Here is a 20,695-nt window from a genome sequence, read left to right as displayed (position 1 = left end):
CAAGAAACTTCAGCTTCAAGGTCGTCTGCCTGTTTTGATTCTCATCGTGAAACACCTGACTTCGCTTGGTTCAGAGAAGCCTGATAGCATTTTATGTTTTTGCCTGTTTTGATTCTCATCGTGAAACACCTGACTTCGCTTGGTTCAGAGAAGCCTGATAGCATTTTATGTTTTTGCCTGTTTTGATTATCATCGTGAAACACCTGACTTCGCTTGGTTCAGAGAAGCCTGATAGCATTTTGTTTTTGCCTGTTTTGATTCTCATCGTGAAACACCTGACTTCGCTTGGTTCAGAGAAGCCTGATAGCATTTTATGTTTTTGCCTGTTTTGATTATCATCGTGAAACACCTGACTTCGCCTGGTTCAGAGAAGCCTGATAGCATTTTATGTTTTTGCCTGTTTTGATTATCATCGTGAAACACCTGACTTCGCTTGGTTCAGAGAAGCCTGATAGCATTTTGTGTTTTTGCCTGTTTTGATTCTCATCGTGAAACACCTGACTTCGCTTGGTTCAGAGAAGCCTGATAGCATTTTATGTTTTTGCCTGTTTTGATTCTCATCGTGAAACACCTGACTTCGCTTGGTTCAGAGAAGACTGGCAGTATTTTGTTATGTTTTCATCAGCCACTTTTACGCAGTCAAGCTTAGATGACCAGGACTGTGAGTATCCTTTGCTGTGAAAATTTTTGCTCCCTTCGACATAAGAAAACAAGTGACGATAGATGTAACATTTACAGGTTGATGCCCTATTGGCTACGCGTGGTCTTTCGAAATGCTGCCGCCACATTTTGCGACCGCTGAAACGTGCGTCCTGACGTAAACGTCCTCAAGAAAAATATTTCTTTTCTTTTTACAGTGAAGCTGGTTATGGCTAGGGTTCCGTGCATTTTTGTTCTGCGTGTGCAAAAAAACCATGTGGCGATCCTGGAGATAGTGCAATGCCAGGCCGACACATGGCGGAGGCGAAGCAGGCTTCAAACACTCCGCGAACTTGGACCTTTATCTTGGACCCAAATAGAACCTGTACCAGATAGTTATTTATTTATTTATTCATTTATTTATTTATTTGTTTATTATTACCCTGAGGGCCAAAGGCATTAAAGAGGGGAGTGGGTTACAGCAAATGAGAAAAGAAACAACTGTAAGCAGTTCGAGCGTCTAAGTACAAAGGCTTCTGATTATACAGTTTTAGCTAGGGCTTACAACGTCATGATAAATTGGTAGCAAACTAAGATAGTAAAGCGGTAAATACAGATGCGCTTAGGTTACAACCGCACAGTAAAACACAAAAAATGCTTCGATTACACAATGTTAGCTAGAGCTGCTCGAAATCTTAGGTTATCGTAAATAGATAACACTTCACCAGGAAAGTGGTTCCATTCCGTGGGTTACCGAAGAAAAAAATGACTGCAAAAAGTTTTAGTGTGACCTGAGTCAAGACCAACTTTATAATGGTGGTCGATTCGAGGTGATACGTATTGTGGCTGAAAAATGAAATCCGTTGCGAAATGTTGAATGATGGTATAATTTATGAAAAAAAACTAAACGTGTGATTTTACGACGAGAAGAAAGTGGGGTAAGTGATAGGCTGGTTTTCATGGCAGACACACTTGCAGTTCTGTGGTCATTACGTAAGATGAAACGAACTGAAATATTTCACATGATTTCTAATGAATTAATTAGTTTGTCAATGGCAGGATCCCAAACAGCGCATGTATATTCAAGTTGCGGACGTATAAGGGTAGTATAAAGAATAATTTTTAGGGATGAAGGGGTGGTTGAAACGTTACAGCGTAGGTAGCCAAGCATGCGGTTAGCATTGCGGATGACGTACTCGATATGAGCATTCCAAGATAAATTAGCAGAGATATGCATACCTAGGTATATATAAGAGTAAACTAATTCCAAGGGAACATTATTTAGGTAATATGTATGCATGCTATTAGTTATGCTCACTTATCACTATCATCACTATACCCCTATTATCACTTCACATTTGCCAACGTTTAGTTCCATTAGTAAATGTTTGCACCAGTTAGCTACACTAATTATATCAGACTGGCGGTGGTTAGCATCATATGCGTTAGGTATTTCACGAAAGATAACACAATCATCAGCAAATAAGTGAATGTCGGATGATAGTGAGGAAGGGAGGTCGTTAATATATATGAAAAAGAAAAGAGGACCGAGTACTGAACCTTGTGGTACACCGGAAATTACGCTTCGAAGTGGGGAGTTATGGCCGTTTGCGGTCACAAATTTAGAGCGATTAGATAGGAAGCATTCAATCCACTTCAGAATGTTAGTTTCAAGGTTCAGCTGACTTAGGTAATAAAATAAAAGTTTATGACAGACCTTATCAAATATGCTTTAGCGAAGTCTTAAAAAATGTAATCTGCAAATGACGAACGATCGAGAATACGATTTTTGAGTAAAGATTTCAAGCTGTGTTTCACATGAATATATTTTGCTAAATCCATGCTGAGCTGGTGTGAAAAATGCATTGGATTCCAGGAAGTTAACAAGATGTTTGAAAATTATATGTTAGAGCAATTTACAGCAAGTGCTTGATAGTGAGATGGGGCGATAATTAGCTGTTAAATTTTTGTTACCTGGTTTATGCAGTGGAACCAGCTTCCCAATTTTCCATTGGCTAGGTTGAGTAGATGTATCCAGTGATTGCTGAAAAAGTTTTGGTAGTATAACAGAACTAGCTGCGTCGGTATTTTTAGAAATTTTGAGTTTATAGAGTCGTAACCAGGCGATGAGTGTTGGTTCAGGGAATTTATTAGTTTCGCAACGCCAGCCGTATCCACGATCACTGGTGGCATAACTATATAATCGTACTGGCGAGGAGGAGGTAGGTGGTCAATGCAAGGGACAGAAAAACTTTGCACAAATGCGTCATTAAGGGCGGCAGCGCACTGTTCCTTAGGTATAAGGATGCCAAAAGGGTCTTGCAGAGTTAGGTGCTCATCATGCAAGGGGTTTATTACACCCCGAAACTTTTTAACGTTATTCTTAAACATTGATGGAAATACGTTCGATAGAAAGTTAGATATTTAGCGTTATTTAGTGCTGTTATGTACGTGTCGAATGCGGACTTATAAGCAGACCAGCGTGTGTCAGTTGGCGAGTGTTTTGCCGAGCGATATAGGCGGTTTTTTTTGCGGTTACATAAGCGCTTAAGGAAGGAAGGAAAAAGTGGAGAAGGAAGGCAGGGAGGTTAACCAGTTTTGCCAAACCGGTTTGCTACCCTACACATGGGAGGGGGATGGGGGGGATGAAAGATGGGGAGAAGAGATAGAGGGCACATAACACGGCACACACATCGTTGGTTACAGTCTGTCACTCTTGTGTGGTACGTGACATCACTGTCACAGTCGCTTGTCCAAGCCCGTATCCTTCATAAACCGAAGTAGTCCCTTCGTCGCCTTCAGCTGCGATGTCTTCAGTCGGCGATATGTGAAAATGGTTGCAACTGACAATGGTCTACTGTCAAGGTGCGCTAGAACGGACGCCATGGACTGTCTCTGAACATTATATTCAGGACAGTCGCACAGAATGTGTTCCAGCGTCTCCTCGCAAAGACAGGCATTGCAGAGAGCGTTGTCGGCCATTCCAATGCGAAACGAGTAAGATTTCGTGAAGGCCACCCCTAGCCATAAGCGATAAAGCAGGGTGGCCTCACTTCGGCGGAGTCCGGTTGGCATACAGAGATGCATCAAGGAGGGCAGGTCGTGTTGATGATCGCTGCGGTTGGTCTGGCTGCTTGGTGTGCACCATAGAGAGAGCGTGATCTCCTGTGCAAGCACTTGAAGTCTGCTGGCTGCGTCGGAACGTGAAAGTGGTATGGCCTCTTCCTGTGTGTCTTCAAGAGCTGTCCGAGCGGCTTTATCGGCGTCTTCATTTCCGATGACGCCGCAGTGACTTGGCAGCCACTGAAACGTCACGTGATGTCCTTTCTCATGTGATGTATGAAGTAGGCATCTAATATCGAATACGAGCTGTTCAGATGGCCCGCGACGCAGAGCTGATAGTACAGATTGTAGGGCTGCCTTTGAGTCGCTGAAAATTGACCATTGTCGAGGTGGTTCCCGATTGACAAAACAAACTGCAGCTCGAAGAGCAGCTAGTTCCGCAGATGTAGATGTCGTTGGGTGGTCAGTCCTAAAGCTGATGGTAATACCTCTTTCTGGGACGACTGCAGCACCGGACGAACACTGGATGTTTGTGGAACCGTCAGTATAAATATGTGCACTGTCTGCGTACCTCTCGTGCAGAAGAAGCAGAGACAGTTGTTTCAGCACAGGCGATGACAGCTCAGACTTTTTCCCGATTCCTGGCACGTTGAGATGGACTGTGGGGCTGACAAGGCACCAAGGGGGCATCGATGGTTTAGATGCAGCGGTGAAGCCCGAGGGAAGTTTGTCGTTGTACTTGATAATAGTTTTTGAGAATGATGCTTGGTGCCTGTCTGAAGGTAGTGTTGCAAGGTGGTGATAGGGGGCCCGTGCCAAATGTCTGATATGCGTTCTCAGGGTTTCCACCGTGATGTGAGTCTGCATTGGATGGTCCCGAGCAATCGCAATAGTTGCCTCAGTTGACGTGCATCTCGGCAAACCAAGACAAACTCTGAGTGCTTGAGCTTGCGCTGCTTGCAGAACACGAATATTTGTCTTGCAGGTGTTGTTCAGTACAGGTAGACTGTATCTTAAAAAACCGAGAAAGAGAGCTCTGTAGAGTCTCAGCATTGCGTCTACTGACATCCCCCACGTCTTTCCTGTCAGGTATTTAAACAACTGGGAGGTTGCTGTTAGGCGTCGCTTCATGTAAGCCACGTGCGGGCTCCAACAGAGGTCTCGGTCGATAATTACGCCTAGAAATCTGTAGGTTCTGACATAGGAAATGGTCCGCCCGTTGATTGAGATGACATAAGGCGTCATTGGTTTGCGAGTAAACGCCACTAGGGCGCATTTTTCTGGCGATATGCTGAGACCTTGTTCACACAAGTAGCTCGCTGTCAAAGTAGCCGCTCTCTGAAGCCGTGCACGTATCTGAGGACGTGTGACTGCCGAAGTCCAGAGACAGATGTCGTCTGCGTATACTGAAATTTTGGTGGTAGTTGGCAAGTGTTCAGCAAGCCCAATAAGAGCGAGGTTGAATAGCGTCGGGCTGAGAGCACCGCCTTGAGGAACGCCCTTGCTGGTATAGCGTCGCGTAGTTGGGCCATCGTCAGTTAATACATAGAATGATCTTGCAGATAGGTAGCTTGCAATCCATAAAAATACTCGGCCACCTAGGCCAACCGTCACAAGAGCGTCGAGAATAGCCTCATGCAATACGTTATCGTATGCCCCTTTCACATCTAAGAATAAAGCTGCAGATAAACGTTTACGGGACCTTTCGTGCTGGACATATGAAACGAGATCAACTACATTGTCGATGGAAGAGCGGTCACGTCGGAAACCAGCCATGGAACTCGGATAAATCTTGTAGTGTTCAAGGTACCATTCCAGGCGGCCAAGGATCATCCGTTCCATTATCTTTCCTACACAGCTGGCCAACGCTATCGGGCGGTAAGAGCTGAGCTCTAGTGGGGATTTGCCCTGCTTCAATATTGGCACCAGGCGGCTCACTTTCCATTCGTCAGGAACATTTCCCTCCTGCCATGAGGTGTTGTAGAGACTCAATAGTGCTGTCCGTGCGGATTCTCCGAGATAGCACAAGGCTCGGTATGATATACCATCTGGACCCGGAGATGATGAGCGCCTGCAGAGAGCTAGTGCCGCCTCGAGCTCCTCCATTGTAAAAGGAAGGTCCATGCGGCAATCTCGGGAATGGGGGACATCATCTCGGGCTGGAGGATCTGGGCGTGTCGCTTGGTCTGCCATTCGCACACAAAAGTCTTCTGCGACATCGATGTCTTGCCGCCCTTGGAAAAGCGCGAGTGCCTTGAATGGAAAACGCTGTTCCGAAAGGCAACGCAGACCTTGCACCGTTTTCCAAATGTGAGACAGTGGCTTGCGGGGGTCGAGTGTTTGGCAAAACGTTGCCCAACGTTCCGACGCTAATCTATTCATTCGACGCTGAATCTTCTTTTGTATCCTCCTGGCTGCCCTAAGGTCATGGATTGATCTTGTACGCCGATTGTGCCAAGGAGCATCAGAATTGGAGGTAATGATGCGTAATGGAATGTACTTTTCCGTTAGTTCCTGAACTTTAGCGGCGAACATGTCCCAATTGTGCTGAAACGAACGATTTTCAAAATTCAGTAGGTAAGTGCCGAGAAATGCAGCTAATTTATTATTTATGGTGGTAAAGTTAGCGTTTTCGTAAATGTGTATAGTTTTTCTGATTTTATTTGGTTTGGGAGTTGAAGTGTTAATTGAAAATGCAAGTAGGCAGTGATCGCTTGTGCCAGGTGGGTGTGTAATCTCCGAGATTGTATCAGGTTGGGACGTCAAAACCAGGTCAAGAGTGCTTGTGGCATTAGAAGCTACACGTGTAGGTGGTGTTACGAGTTGTGACAATGAAACAACTTAGCACAGGTCTAAAAACTCCTTAGCTTGTGCCGAAAAGGGAGAGAGTGAAAAAGGTTGATCGTTCCAGGTTATGTTTAGAAGATTAAAATCACCCAGAAGTAGGATGGGAGATGAAGGAAATCGCGTGCGAACAAGGTTTATACTGTCGTGCAGGTCATGGAAAAAGGTAGGTCGTGCAGAGGGTGAGCGATAGCACACACCTATGATGAAGTGTTCGTGACCAAGAGTTACGGAAACCCAGACAGCCTCTAGATCGTCGTTGGTACAGACAAGAGAAGAAGGAATGTCATTTGAAATTGTCAAAAGGACGCCACATCCTCTGCGCGCAGTACGATCGCAGCGATGAACACGAAATTGCCCAGCACCGTGAAACACTTCTGTGTCAGTGACATGCGCAGGCAACCATGTTTCAGTAAGCGCAATGATTTTTGCAGAATGTGTCAGTTGCAGGAGATAAAGAATCGTATTTGTTGAAGGAGCTTCTCACGTTAGAATATAAAACTGAAACTTGAGGAAATGAACCAAATACAAACGTTTAAACTATCTCACACGACGTCATCAACAACAGCAGAGCTTTTTGCAAGTTGTCTATGCTACGCTACATAAATTCAATGCAAAAAGGGGAACAATGGGTCATCCATTGTGACCCGCAGGCAGCTTTGTCTTCACTTCATAGTGCCATCAACAATTCGCAAAGCATGGCGTTAGTTAACGAGATACTTAAGGAACTCACAAAAGCGAGTAAAGAAAATCGAACGGTAATATTCCACTAGATACCTGGCCACTGCAATATCCCTGGGAATGTTGCAGCAGATAAGGCAGCTGGGCAAGCGCATGTTAACGCCACACATGGTCTCCCTCTAACACAAGGCGAATTGCGCCGCATACTAAGACAGATATCAGCCCGTGGTTGCAATATGGCATGGTTTGATCCGAACTCGAAAGCTTCAGATTTATTTCACACTGACCCATCACTTCAATTTAAAATCCCGTCCACATTAAGTACAACCAGAGCCTTTGAAATGCTGATTCATCGTCTGCGGCTCGGTACCGAGTATACAAAACACTTTCTACATAAGATTTCAAGAGCTGATAGTACGGAATGCACTTGTGGCCACGCTGATGAAGATGTACAGCATCTTCTGCTAGAATGTCCATGACACGACAGAAACAAACAACACTTAGCACTTGATTTAGTGGCATTGGATCGTAGGCCCGTCAGCCTTAGGAAGATATTAGGTCATTGGCCAACGTACTCATTGCAAAGACGAACGTTACAAGGCACTTCAAAGATTTCTAGAAGCGAGCAATATTCTCGGAAAGTATTGAGTAGACTGTTTAAACGTGATAGCGCATTCTACGTTATCCTTTTACCCGACTTTTGCCCATCCAATGCCTGGTTTGTTGCAACTTCGTAAGAATGTAATCCGTTATTTCTTATGTGCCCTTATTTTAGTCTAGCTAAGTGACCGGAATTTGTCTTTACTTTAGTGCACATATGTGTCTGGACTTTGTGTTGCTGTGTTTCTGAGTTGATTTTCAGTTTTAGTGTGGCATTAGTCTACTTACGTGACTGGGCTTTGTGTTTTTATGATTTGGAGTTGTCTTTCAGTTATAGTGTGACATTAGTGTACTTATGCTACTGGAATTTGTGTTGTTATGATTTCCCTATTTTTGTTATGTTTTATTCTTTTATCTTTAAGTCACTATGGGAAAAGGAGTAGCCGGCGCCAATTAAAGGCTACATCTCCTAAATAATAATAATAATAATAATAATAATAATAATAATAATAATAATAATAAAGAAGATGAACCACTGGCCCTCGCGATTTCATTGATCGGAGTACGTGGCGGAACAAGATATGCACGCGGGTAGGGGGGTGGGGGCTACATTATCACTGCGTTGCTTGATGTCTTCAATTTGATCTGAATTTGCGTTGTACACGTATGATTTTCCGTTGAGGATTAACTTATATCGAAAATCGAAAGGTTCAGAAGAGGCTTGGCTCTTACCGAATGTTATCCGTTTTCTTCGCGTGGTTCGTGTAGCAACGGAAGAATCCTCACTTAGATTAATGTTCTTATGCTTCAATTGACTTCGTAGCGACAGTAGTTTCTCTCTGGTTTTGAAGCTTGCGAACTTCACGATAACAGGACGGGATTTATTAGGCATATACGAATCTAGGCGGCGCGCACATTGGACTGCGTCTGCAGGAAGTGTGTCGGTAATACTACCAATTAATGTGGTTATATTCGATTCTGTTTGCTGCCATGTCTCGTTATTATCAGAGAGACCATGAAAAATTAAATTGTCGCGGCGCTGAAAAATATTATGATTAATTAAATTCGCGGCGCTCAGATTCAAGAATATCATTCCGAGTGTTAACTCTTCAATTGTTTTCGTTATGCTGGAAACTTTCAGGCTGACATTATCAACCTTTTGCGATTTTTGCTCTAGCGCGTCAAGCCTTTTCATAATACCATAAACTTTTGATTCAAGTGATTTTTGTCCCCTTCTTATGGCCTTAGCATCAACAGTAATCTCGGCCTGGAACTTTCACCTTTCTAAGGGACGCGTATGCATGTCCTTTATGAGCAAGAAGATTATGCTCATCTGCTCAGAGGGGTCATCTGGCAAGGACTTAGTGACAAGCGGAGATTCAGAGAGGGTGTTGGGGCCAGGGTTCAATTCAACGTCCCACGAGCACAACAAAAGAATCGCCATGTAAAAACACTCACAAGTGGTTTCACAGAAAACTTTTGGGCATGGGAGCAGAAGCAAACATGGGTCGTCGATTTTCTTAGCGTAAAAAGAAAAGAAAGCACAAGCCTGCGAAGTAAAAACATAGTGGTTGACAGCAATGCCAACGGTAGTGCTCCCGTGCACACAGATACTATACTTTGACCCGCGTCGGCCATGTCTACGTTCGCACCGCCCTCTCTTTGTCGGCCTTCCAAGCGCCTGCGTTTCTACTTTCCTTCCGCTCTCCCGTGTTGGCAGTCCGGTCGAAACGTCACGCATGTCTATAGTTTCCTCAGACTGCTATAGGCGGTGGTCCCGTCGTCCACGCGAATGTATATAAAAACCACGGTACGTGAGTCCGTGCCTATGTTAAAAATTCTGTGTCACCTCTGTGTCGTATGCTAAACAGCTTCGCTGGTCATCCACCTTCACAGAGTGGAACGGTTCATGATTATTTTTCTTTTACTTCCTGTTTTGAATCGCGTTTTTACCCCTTTTTTTATCGTCGCAGAGCAACGAACGTCAAATCAATGAAAAAATATTACGTTGGTTTACGTGCCAAAACCAGTCTCTGAGGCACGCCGGAAATTGGACCACCTGGGGTACACCTGGGTGCACGGGCGTTCTCGCATTTCGCCCCGTCGAAATGCGGCCGCCGTGGCTGGGATTCGATCTCGCGACCTCGTGCTTAGCAGCCCAACACCATAGCCACTAAGCAACCACGGCGGGTAAAGAAATCAAGGGAACAAACATCACCGTGTGAAATGCGATGAAGATAAAGGCAAAAGAGGCGTCTCCGCGAAGTCGTCTTTCGAAAAAAAGATGCACAAGGAAAACAGCGCTGAGAAAAATAATCGAATAAGCCTGCCTGAATGGAGCGTTGATCCTTGCGGGATCCCCAATGACTGAGATTTCCGACACGTTAGGGACTTGAGAGCCTTGGCTTCGGAAACGCCTGCACGAATTGCCCTTTTCGCACTGTATACGCGAGCGAGAACCAAGGGACGCGCACTAATCCCGGTTAGTGGTGCCGTGTACACGGCTACTTCGTTGCACCCACTCTGCTGCCTGACCACAGACGTTGTCTGCGGTCCGCCGTGGCTGGTCGGTGTGATTGGAGGCTCTGTCGACAGCGTTCTTCGCAGCGCGAAGACTAGGACTATAACTTGCGTGCCGCGAACATCTTTCTTTTTTCGAGCAAGTTATTTCCTTCGCGTACATTTACGCAAGCGCCTCGCTTAGACGACTTGTGAATCGCAAGAATGAGCGCCCTCCTGAGAGTGTATATAGATGTCGTGGACGTATGCATCAGTAAAGATTCTGGAATTGGGCTGGTACCAGTTAGCTCGTGGCTTATAAATGCAACGACGACAGCGAATACGAGGAGATAAGGAGATGTCCTCGACAGCCCGCAGTTGTATAGATATATGAATGTAATTGGCTGGGCTCTCCAAAGCTCGTGACTCCAAGTTAGTATCAACTTTCGCGTCGTACTGCATGCATCCGCGTCCCTGAGAATGAACAAACTCGAGAGGAGAAAGAAAAGGAAAGGGTACGAGAGAGGACTTAGAGCCGCCGTCTGTCGAGTCGGCGCAGTCGCACACCGAATTCGTGCATTATGAAGTGCGCTCATACCGGCCGCAGTTCTCAACTACCCGCGGCGTGGAAACCGAGATTACGTCGAAGGCACGCGAGCGTCGTCTTCGCCGCGAAAATCCTTCGCTACTTCCTCGTGCGCCGACCGAGCTGTGCATGGCGCGCCTTTACGAGATTTCCTACAATGATCTCATCTGCAGCGGGCGGAAACGGCAACATTGGCTGCATTAGCGTTTCAGATGGGAAAACCTCCCGGCTCTCGCCCACTTGCCCGGATTTATGTGTTTACATGGCGCGCCGAAATCGAATCAAAATGGCATCAACGGAGGAAAGGTCTCTTCTTTTTACATACTGCCTGTTCTATATGTGGCTACTTCATTCCTGCGCCAGATTTGCATGATGGAAACTAATTTTATGCTGTGATCTCGTTTCGAGGCGCTGCCTGCGCTACGCACTCGAGTGATTTTACTTTCCGAATTCGCTTTTTTTTTCTAGTAGACCAAACAAGCTTCAAACGGCGGTGTTTTGTAACAGATTTCGACCTTGGAACGGACCCGACAACAGGCCCTGTCCCAGTGCGTCCTCAAGGCCGCAATAATGCAGGAATCCTGTTTTGTGGCGCCAACTGGCAGCCCATCACGCAGCCGTCGGTCGTGTACGATCGAACTCGCATAACATTTCGAACCGGAATAACATTCGGCGCAAAGTCAGTCAGCGTCACGAAATTGAGTTTCATCTTCCCTTTTTTGCCGTTTTTCTTCCGCCGCATCGGATGCGCTCGAACGCTGCGAGCGGGATTGGAATAACTGCACACCATTCACAAGCGCAGAATTGCGCAGTGCGCCTTTCTTCATTTGTCCGTTATACTCGTCCATTCTTCCTCCATGTCTGGTGGACGTCACAGATAATCATGTGTTCGACTGGTCGGCCCACGACGCTCGGTTACAAAATACGCGGCTTTAACGGAATCAATGACACGCATCGCTTTTTCCTCATGCGGCACTCAGTGCTGAAGTTATTGCTGTTGCTTCGATATGATCCGTTGAGTGAAAATTGACTTTAAGCCAATTGTTGACAAATTTCACAGATAAGCATATAGCAAAACTCGCTGCCACTTTTGACGGTTACATGTACACTTCATTTGACGTCTACTCAGTCGTGAGACATCTCACATCTGCCGCATTCTGCAGACTTCTGCCTTGGCTGCCACCTTGGGCTATCATATTAATGCGCGTAAGCGCCGATGAATGTGAATGAGGAAGCAACCTTCGCCGCAATTCGATTGTTTGGGCAGCTCTTCTGGCACGTGGCGGCTGTGCATTCGGCCTCCAGTGACACCGTTCTGCATTTCTTTCAATGCCTAAGCGTGGCATGTAGCGCAGCAAAAAAAGAAAAAAAAGGACATAAGAAGAAACGAAACGCAGACACAAGCGAGCGGTGGTGTTAGCGTCCCAAAGCAACGCCTGGGCTTTGAGCTACGCTGTCCTGATTAATTTTCACCACCGGGGGCTCTTTAAGGTGCTTTTAAATAGAAGTACGCGACCGTTTTTGCATTTTTGCTCCCCTCTATGTGCGGGCCTGCCATGGCCAGGAATAGAACGCGCGCCGATCGTGCTCAGCACCAGAACGCCATCCGCCGAGCCACCATGTTCGAGGCAGTGGACGTATTCGGCCCGTGGAATACGGGCTCTCAAAAATGAAACGACTGCGATTGCACGCATGAAAAGTGGCGTTACGCTGCCTCCGGGCAGACACCGGCATTCAGAATGACCATGTGCTGCAGTCACACCAAATCAGTAGGGCGCGTTCCGTTCGACGCTCGGAGGAAGAATTGTGTAGCAGCATGCATAGCGCCACACTAATTGCACCTTTGTGCTTATCGAATAACGCACTCCTGTTGTTGCCCTCCTTCGGCTCCACTCGCGGACGTGTCTGCTATCGCGGAAATTTTACTGTAAGATGTAGTGTGTTACAGTCAAATTTCCGTTCTGTACGAGAAAGAAAATACAGATAATCATACCTTATCCATAAGTTCAAGACATTGCAACCAATAGGCGCAAACGTTTCAAAGGGAGCTTTAGAATCTATTCGGTATGCTAAATTTCAAGCTATAGGCAACAAAACTTAGTTGGTTCCTTAGATTTTTTCCTTTCCTTTTCTTTTCTCTCTCATCTATCACATCCCTTTGCCCCTCCCCCAGTACAGGGTAGCCAACCGGAGATAATCTCTAGTTGAAGTCCCTGTCTTTCCTTTGCCTTTCTCTCTCTCTCTCTCTCTTTGGTTTCTCAGCGTATTTTTCGCTTTTTTTCTTTCCGTCTTTTTCCTTTTATTTATCAATTCCATTTCAGTATTTTCTTTTCTTTTTTTTTTCACGAGCACCGGTTTCTGCCGCTCCTTCTATTGTCTCTTTCAGAGACATGGTAGACCACGACTACCAGCGAAACAGGTAATACGAGGGCTGCTGTGCACGCCGTTGAGACGCCGGCTGACACAAGGGCGTTGACACGTGATTGACAGGCGGTCGTCTTGTCGCTGGCCTTGTGCACAGCACTCCTTTATTCTCAATTCGACACCCTCGCTCGTTGCCGCACCCACCCGTATTGCGCCCTCTCCCCTTTAGAAGAACCCCACTCATATATACTGTCGCGAGGAAAGCATATGTCGCTTTGAAGAAGACAAGTCCACTTGTCGAAACGTTGGCTCCTGTTTTCACCTTGTTCTCGTTTTGCTCACCGTATTCGATTCGAAAGTTTCGAGTATTCTTATGCCCCTACTTTCAAGAGATGACCGATAACACATCGATAGCTGACCATGCTCGCGAACGTTTTACTGCCTCTTCTAAGGTCCGTATGCGGCCGCGAATTTCTAAGTGAACTTGTCTTTGCCTGACGCAGCGCGCTGTGCTCGCGGCCTAGTTCTTTAGTAGTAGTTGCCTAGTTCTTTCCTAACTATACATAAGGGGAAGTGCATCCAGTTTATTTGGATGAAGGCACAAGCTTATTGGGAAGGACCGGAACGAAATATCTCAGCCTAAGCGTGTCGCGTATTGCTAGCGTGTATGATACTAGTATGTATATGTATACCGACGTGTCGTACGGATGACTCCTCTTTCTGGACTGTTTTCTTTGGCTCTTTCGGCAGTTTTCCTGGTTGGCCGCTGGTCGATCGATGGTCGGTGGTCGGACTCGGTAAGGCAAACACTCGCTCTCTCTCGTTCGTTGGTTCGTTCGCCAGCTCTCTCGCTCGTGCACTTTCTCGCCTGTTCGGTCGGGCTATTACACTGACAATCATCGTCGGTTGTTTGTGCAAAAACTTTTAAATGCTCGAGACCTGTTCTTTTCGACGCCCAATTTACCATTATTATGGATGGTATTGACTCTTGCATTTCCTCGTTTTCACCATGTGTCGTTTGCGTTCGTTGTCTCCGGACATACGGATGCACCTCCCGCCTGGGTTACCACGACGTGAATAGACTATGCTGTATCGTCTGTGGCTAGACATTGCGTTTACTAAATCATATGCTTTCCTTATTGGAATGGCCAACAGCCCCACGTGCGACACATGCAACAGCGATGAGACGTTCGCACATATTATCTGTGTCTGCCCGCGATGTAGTGCCCAGAGACAAGTGATGTGCAGAGTACTGGACCAGTTGGACAATCGTCCACTATCAAAACTCAAAGTTTTAGGTCAGTGCTCCGAAATATTATCCACGTTGAAGGCCTTACTCGCGTTATTAAGGTTCCTGCGGTCTACGGGGCTTCACGATAGAGTTTAAGAACGCCGCCCCCAACCGCTCTATAGTATACGCGCTTTGTTCGTGCTAGTCTCTCTCGCTCTCCCTTCCACTCTCTTTCTCTTTTTATCCTCCTTAACCCTTCCCCCCCGTGCAGGGTATCCAACCGGAACTACCTCTGGTTAACCTCCCTGCTTTTCTCTGTATTTTCTCTGTATTCTTTCTCTCTCTCTTGTTGATCCACTGAATTAAGAAAAAAAGAAAGAGGAGACTAGAAAGGCTGCCACAGAAACTAGACACCATGAAAGAGAATCACTTATAAAGCTGTGTGTTTTGGAAGGTACACTAATCAGAACGCGGCAGAAATGGCTGTGTTGGCAGCTCACGCGCCTTTGTAACTGTGGCGCAGCTTCCCTAGTTTCCGATTACTGACGTCCGCGAACTGCAAAATCTTTGTTGCCGTATTCAATATAAGCGACAATCATGGAAAGCTCTTGGTGCGAGTCGTTGTGTAACTAAAATCGCGCTGACTCCAGAACTGGCGCATGCACCTTGCAAAAGGGACGCTGTTTCAGCACAAAATGCACACAGAAAAAAAAAAAAAAATCGCCGACCCTAAAATTAAAATGTGGGATTTTACGCGCCAAAACAGCGATTTTGGCTGTGAGGCACACCGTAGTGAAGGATTCCGGATTCATTTTGAACACCCGGGGTGAACTTTAACGCGCACCCAATGCACGGTACACGGGCGTTTTTGCATTTCACCCGCATAGAAAAATGGACGCCGCGACCGGTTGTCGGTCCCGCGCCCTCGGGCTTGGTAGCGCAGCGCCAAAGCCACAACGGCCGGTGAAAAGTCACAAACACTGCAAATGCATCCTAACGCATCGCAGAAGGGTTTATGTACATTGACAGCACCATGAACTTGCATCGCACCATGCATTCTAATTAAGCAACGAAACTTGCCGCGGTTCAGCCTGATATTGCACTGTCTCTCGAATTACCCCGTGCACCTGGGAAGAGGGTCTTTGACAGGTGAAGGTTGAAGGTGGTGGTTTCGTGTCATTATGTTAAGGGGGTGTCAGGTGTCTGCGCCACGCTCTGCTTTTGCGCGTCTGGAGAGTGTGGGAGAGGCAGGGAGAGAGAATTAAAGCGCGGGGTTTGCTCCCTCACTTAAACACATTACATCGTGAACTGTGTTGCTTTGTGTCATTGTGAAAGTTACATCGCGTTGTATTTAGTCGCATCGTGTGCCCCGGCTTCGCTAATATGTCTCACAGGTGTAGCGTGACAACTAGGTGTATTGAGATAAGCTGTAACTGCGTCTGTTTAGATTATGTTGTTTTGTTCCGATTGCAATTCAGGCATAGCGTTTGACTGGTATTTAATTTTGCATTTTTTCTTGAAAAACATAATTTTTCTAATGTAGCCGCGCTTACCCGACGTGTTCGACAAGTATAGCGTTTTGCTCTGGCGACTGTCTCCATCAGTATTTACCACTTCTTTCTGTATTTCGGAAAGAAGAAAAAAAAAATCTGGAGGGCGGTATCCTGAGAAGACTGTGCGCTGTGCGGCAGAAGGTGTGTAGCTTTCGGCTGTTACAAAAGCAAGTTTTCTCGCTAGTGTCACCGAGGAGCGTTTTTCTTATTTACGAAAGGAGTAACTTGCGCAAGTCACACCACTTTTCACAATTTGCACACCGAGGCGAAGTTCCCTGCTCTCTTCAGCCCACCTGCCGATAGTTTAGAAAAGCAATACGGCTTCCGACTGACACGACATATTTTACTGCGCGGCGCGGTGATTTCTGGCCCAAATCTCCTGAAGCGATAGTTGTAGGACAACGCGACATTGCTCACCCAGTGAAAGCGACGAGCCCATCAGTTTTACGAAATTTGCGCACTAGATGGTATCCATTGAAATGGTGAAATAAAGCAGCGAGCTTGTGAGCAAAACAGCTCGTGCACTACGTAGGCCCGGAGCAGTATTTCGTAACATTCGATCCTGTTTTCTCTCCCATTCTTTTCACCCTCTATCATAGTCTCATATATATAAATGCCGCCATTATTGCCGCGACAGTCTATTCGGCACGACGTATGATAAAAAAAAAAAGATGGACAAAACATTGAACGATATATTAAAAAATACGGTCCGCCTTCTTTTCTAAATGTATGACAAAACTGATTGAAGGAAATAAAAGAAAGTGGGTACGTTCGAAATTCCGATTCTGTAGTGGTCGTCACTGGTCCTTTGTTGTTATGCACGTCACTCATTGCTTCTGGCGACTCGCAGGCTTTGCGAGCGTTCAAATAATTAGTACATGACCATTTAACTTACGTCCAATTAGTTTAAGTCTCTGAGCTTGAACGCTTATTTTTTTCAACGAAATGGCCAATGCATTGGCAAGGGTGTCGCCAGATGGTCCCGCTATTGATATTGATGCATGGAGACAAATGATGCTGCGAGAATTTTCTGTCCCGTGTATAACAAACTTCCCAGATTTTAAGTATCTATTGAGACTTGGGAAAGTAAGTTATGCCAAACATGAAGATATGTAGTAATTAGTATAGCTGTCGCATATCATTTTTTTTTCGTTGAGTGCAAGAGCGGTACTTGGCTCATTGGACGTTTTGCCTGTGTCCGGCGTTGGTGGTACATTTCATGGTGGGAACGCTAAAATGTAAGTATAGTATGCATGAGATCCATGTATTGTATAGAAAAAGGTCATAATAGAGAGTTTTAGAATAGGGGCCCCAAAGAAATAGCGTCGAAGCCACTGCGCATGCGCGAGACGCAAACTGCGTTTGGGTTTTGCGTTGGGAACGCTATTTCACCGATTTAGTGGGAGCTCAAATAGCGTTCCCAAAAGCTTTGCGTCAACAAACATGGCGGCACCCATCGAAGCGACGGCTCTAACCTAGCACCAAACTGGGTTCGATTCGCGGTAATTCGATTCGCGGTTCGATTCGCGGAAGTTCGTAAGCTAGGAGAAGTGACTGCAGTTATCGTTTTCTCTCAACTAGCGTGTGTTATGAAGATTGATTCATTAGACGCCGCTGATTCCGAATTCGAGTGTGGATTTTATGGCTCGTAGGCCTAACACGGCTAAGCTTGGCTGGTGAAGGCACGTAAAGTTGGTTTTGTTGCTCCAAACTAAGCACAACTAATTGTTTGCTGCTTGAAGAATAACCTCTAAATTGTAATTAAACGCGAATACACGCAAGTCAAAATTACTATTCATATCATAAGATGGTATATTTTATTTAATTATTTTTAATCGTTTTTCTTAGACGCCGTAGTGGCGCTGTCAGCGCAAGACGCTATCTGCAAACGCAAAGCCCTATTCTAAAACTCTTCACTCCTGCGTGCCCCAACGCTAACACCCGCAAAGCTCTTTGGGCCCCCAAAATATTGGGGCCCCTATTCTAAAACTCTCTAATGTATGCAAAGTGGTTATGTAGACATGTCCAGGTATAATAAATTAATGACCGCTAGGCGCGCGGTGCGAACTAGGCGCTCCTTCGTATCACCGATAACACCTGCAGGGGTGGAGTGGAGGTAACGCCTCTGTCTCGCGCTGCAAAACTTCCTCAGGGTGGCCTGGGCTCTAAACCACCTACGGGCAAACGCACTCCGAATTTTCTGTTGATTTCTCATTTGCAGGTGTTATCGGTGATACGAAGGAGCGCCTAGTTCGCGCGGCGCGCCTAAAGGCTCGTGACGTCACGGGAGAGGACTCGCCACTTGCACATAAAAGGACGCGCGCGCTGGCTCGTCTCCATTGCGTGCTGCAAAATGGATCCAGGAGCATCTACTTCGGCGGGCCTTCGACGCCACGTGGTCGACGGCGAAAGTACGCCTCGAAAGAAGAAGCACGGGCCCAACGCAACGCGGCTCGGCGTGCAATGCAGTTGTAATGAAATCACATTTCTAAAGTATGCACCTGCGCACATTATGGACCACCAGATAATGATCGTTGGCGTTGAATATCCACTACCAGCAAGGACACCGTCACCTCATTTGTGAATGGAATAAATAAAGAAGAGACTGCGATGGTTTAAATGTGTGTGTTTCCGTAAAAAAAATTGGGGAGCCCGTCAACACTTCCGGGGGCTACTGCGAAAGCACTAAAAGGAACGCAATGGGGGACTGCATGGAGGATTACTTTGGGAAACTACATTAGGAAACAAAAGTCAATCATAATAGTTCATCGTTGTAGTCCCCCAATGTGTTCCCTTTAGTGCTCGCGGCCAGGGGCGGAGCCAGCGGGCGAGCCTATGGGGCTTCAGCCCCCCACCCTCCCCCGAAATTTTTTCGTGCTGTCATGCACCGCAGACTAAAACAACCCCCGGCGCCGGAAATCGTTCTGGATTTTGTCTAGAATGTCTATTTCCCGCTCGAAAAGACATTTCAGCGCGAACATTGCGAACTCGGGTCGGATTTTGCGGCAACGTCCTTGCACCGGGACTCACATGACGCAAGGAGCACCAGTGTTGCCACGTCGGCCAAGGCGGCGTAGTCCGAAGCTAGAGAAATTGTAGCCGAAATGTAGCCAAACACAAAAAAAGACCAAGAAATCTGTAGCGAAATATAGCCATTTTTATATGAAGTTTTATTTGTATATACATTTTCGGATTCGACTACGGTAATTCCTTTTTGCGCGATCCGTTGTTACGTTTCGCCTACGACGCGCGGTATAGCCGGCGCGGATGCAACGGACGCCGGGGCTTCGTTCAAAGCGGCGGACATTTTGGCCCGTTCGGAGCTGCCGCAAAGCCTCCCCGCCAAGCGCGTCCAGGCGTGTTTCAGTGCCACGTGTCTTCTTGTGTGCGTGCGTGTGTGTGTGCCCACGCTTGTCAAAGCGCGGCAGCCGGGGAGAGGAGCTCCCCAAGTGTGAAGCGAGGAGGTCTGTCCGGCGCCCGGCCGGCGGATGCGTCACTACACTCGCGTCAACGTGTCTCTCAGCGTGTCCGTGCCCAGTCACGTGCGCATCTGACGAGACGTTCCTCCTTGCCCTCAGCTGCGAGACTATAAAAGCAGCTGCCCCCGGACGCCAAGAGAGAGGCTCCGATTTCTTCTGTTGAGTAACGTGCTCCCCCGTCTCTCCACTTCGGTCGACCTGACCGCCCGCTCTTTTGCGATGCTAGAATAAACAAGTTGTTCTGTTACCAGTCGACTCATGCTTTGCCAGGACCTTCGGATGCTTCCAGTTGTGCCCCAGGCCGCCAGGCCAACGCTACCCTTGGGGCTTGCGACCCAGATTCTAACACCATCGTAACAAAGCGTCCACGACCCCGTGACGGTCGACGCTTGACATCAACAGAGACATCATGCATGAACACAGAACACTTTTTGGTTGGCCCCGAAAACTCAAGTTCCGGCGAATCGTCGCAGAGCGCGAACCTATCGAAGTGAATCTCGAAGGTAAGCACGAACAAAAAACTTGGAGGAAGCTTCGCCTTTAAGAGTGGAACGCGATCGCATTCAAAGATCCCTGACTGCTTCTCATGCTTCCCGACAACTGCAGCTTATGTAACCGTAATGTTTACCTGCAAACGCTGGCGGCTAACGCTATGCACGAAAGCGAGCTTTCTGTTTGTTTGTTTGTTTTGCTTTCCCCCGTACGGCGGGCACCGCCGTTGCAGCGGATGCGAGCACCATCCGGATGCTGTTGCTAGGAATCGAGCACCTCCTTCCCACTAATGGCAAATTCGGCAAATCGCACCGCTGCACACCCAGGCGCCCCAATGGTCCGTTTCATCCTATCATCGTCGCCCCAGGGAAGCCCGCGCTGGTGCGATTTGCCGAATTCGCTATAAGAAAATAAACGGCAGCGAGGAAAGGGGTTTGTGTTTGAGTTTCCACGAAACAGAAATATGTTTTCTCATATATTCAAATTACAATCCGACCCTATCATGTGTGTGTTATTATAATTATTATTTGTTTTGAACACATATATGCAATTAACAGGAAAAGGAAAGCGAAGAGCAGGCTGGCAACTGCCACAGGAAGGGGCACAACGCCTGCCTGCTCTTCAAAAGCAGGGTGACAGCAACACAGAAATGGAAGATAGGAAG

General features: G+C 46.7%; 1 long non-coding RNA gene across 1 annotated transcript in view; it reads left to right on the top strand.

Annotated features, from left to right (window-relative positions):
• LOC140216513 (uncharacterized) overlaps positions 1 to 18,680 on the top strand; it is a 63,204-nt gene extending 44,524 nt beyond the window's left edge. Inside the window, exon 2 of the long non-coding RNA XR_011893186.1 lies at positions 18,282 to 18,680. This is a non-coding gene — a long non-coding RNA (uncharacterized lncRNA). The remainder of the gene's footprint in view (positions 1 to 18,281) is intronic.
• The last annotated feature ends 2,015 nt before the right edge of the window (positions 18,681 to 20,695 follow it).

This window comes from Dermacentor andersoni, chromosome 1 (genome assembly GCF_023375885.2).
Source record: "Dermacentor andersoni chromosome 1, qqDerAnde1_hic_scaffold, whole genome shotgun sequence".
Lineage (NCBI taxonomy): Eukaryota > Metazoa > Arthropoda > Arachnida > Ixodida > Ixodidae > Dermacentor > Dermacentor andersoni.
The sequence above is the reverse complement of the archived record's forward strand: the minus strand, read 5'-3'. Positions and strand labels throughout refer to the sequence as shown.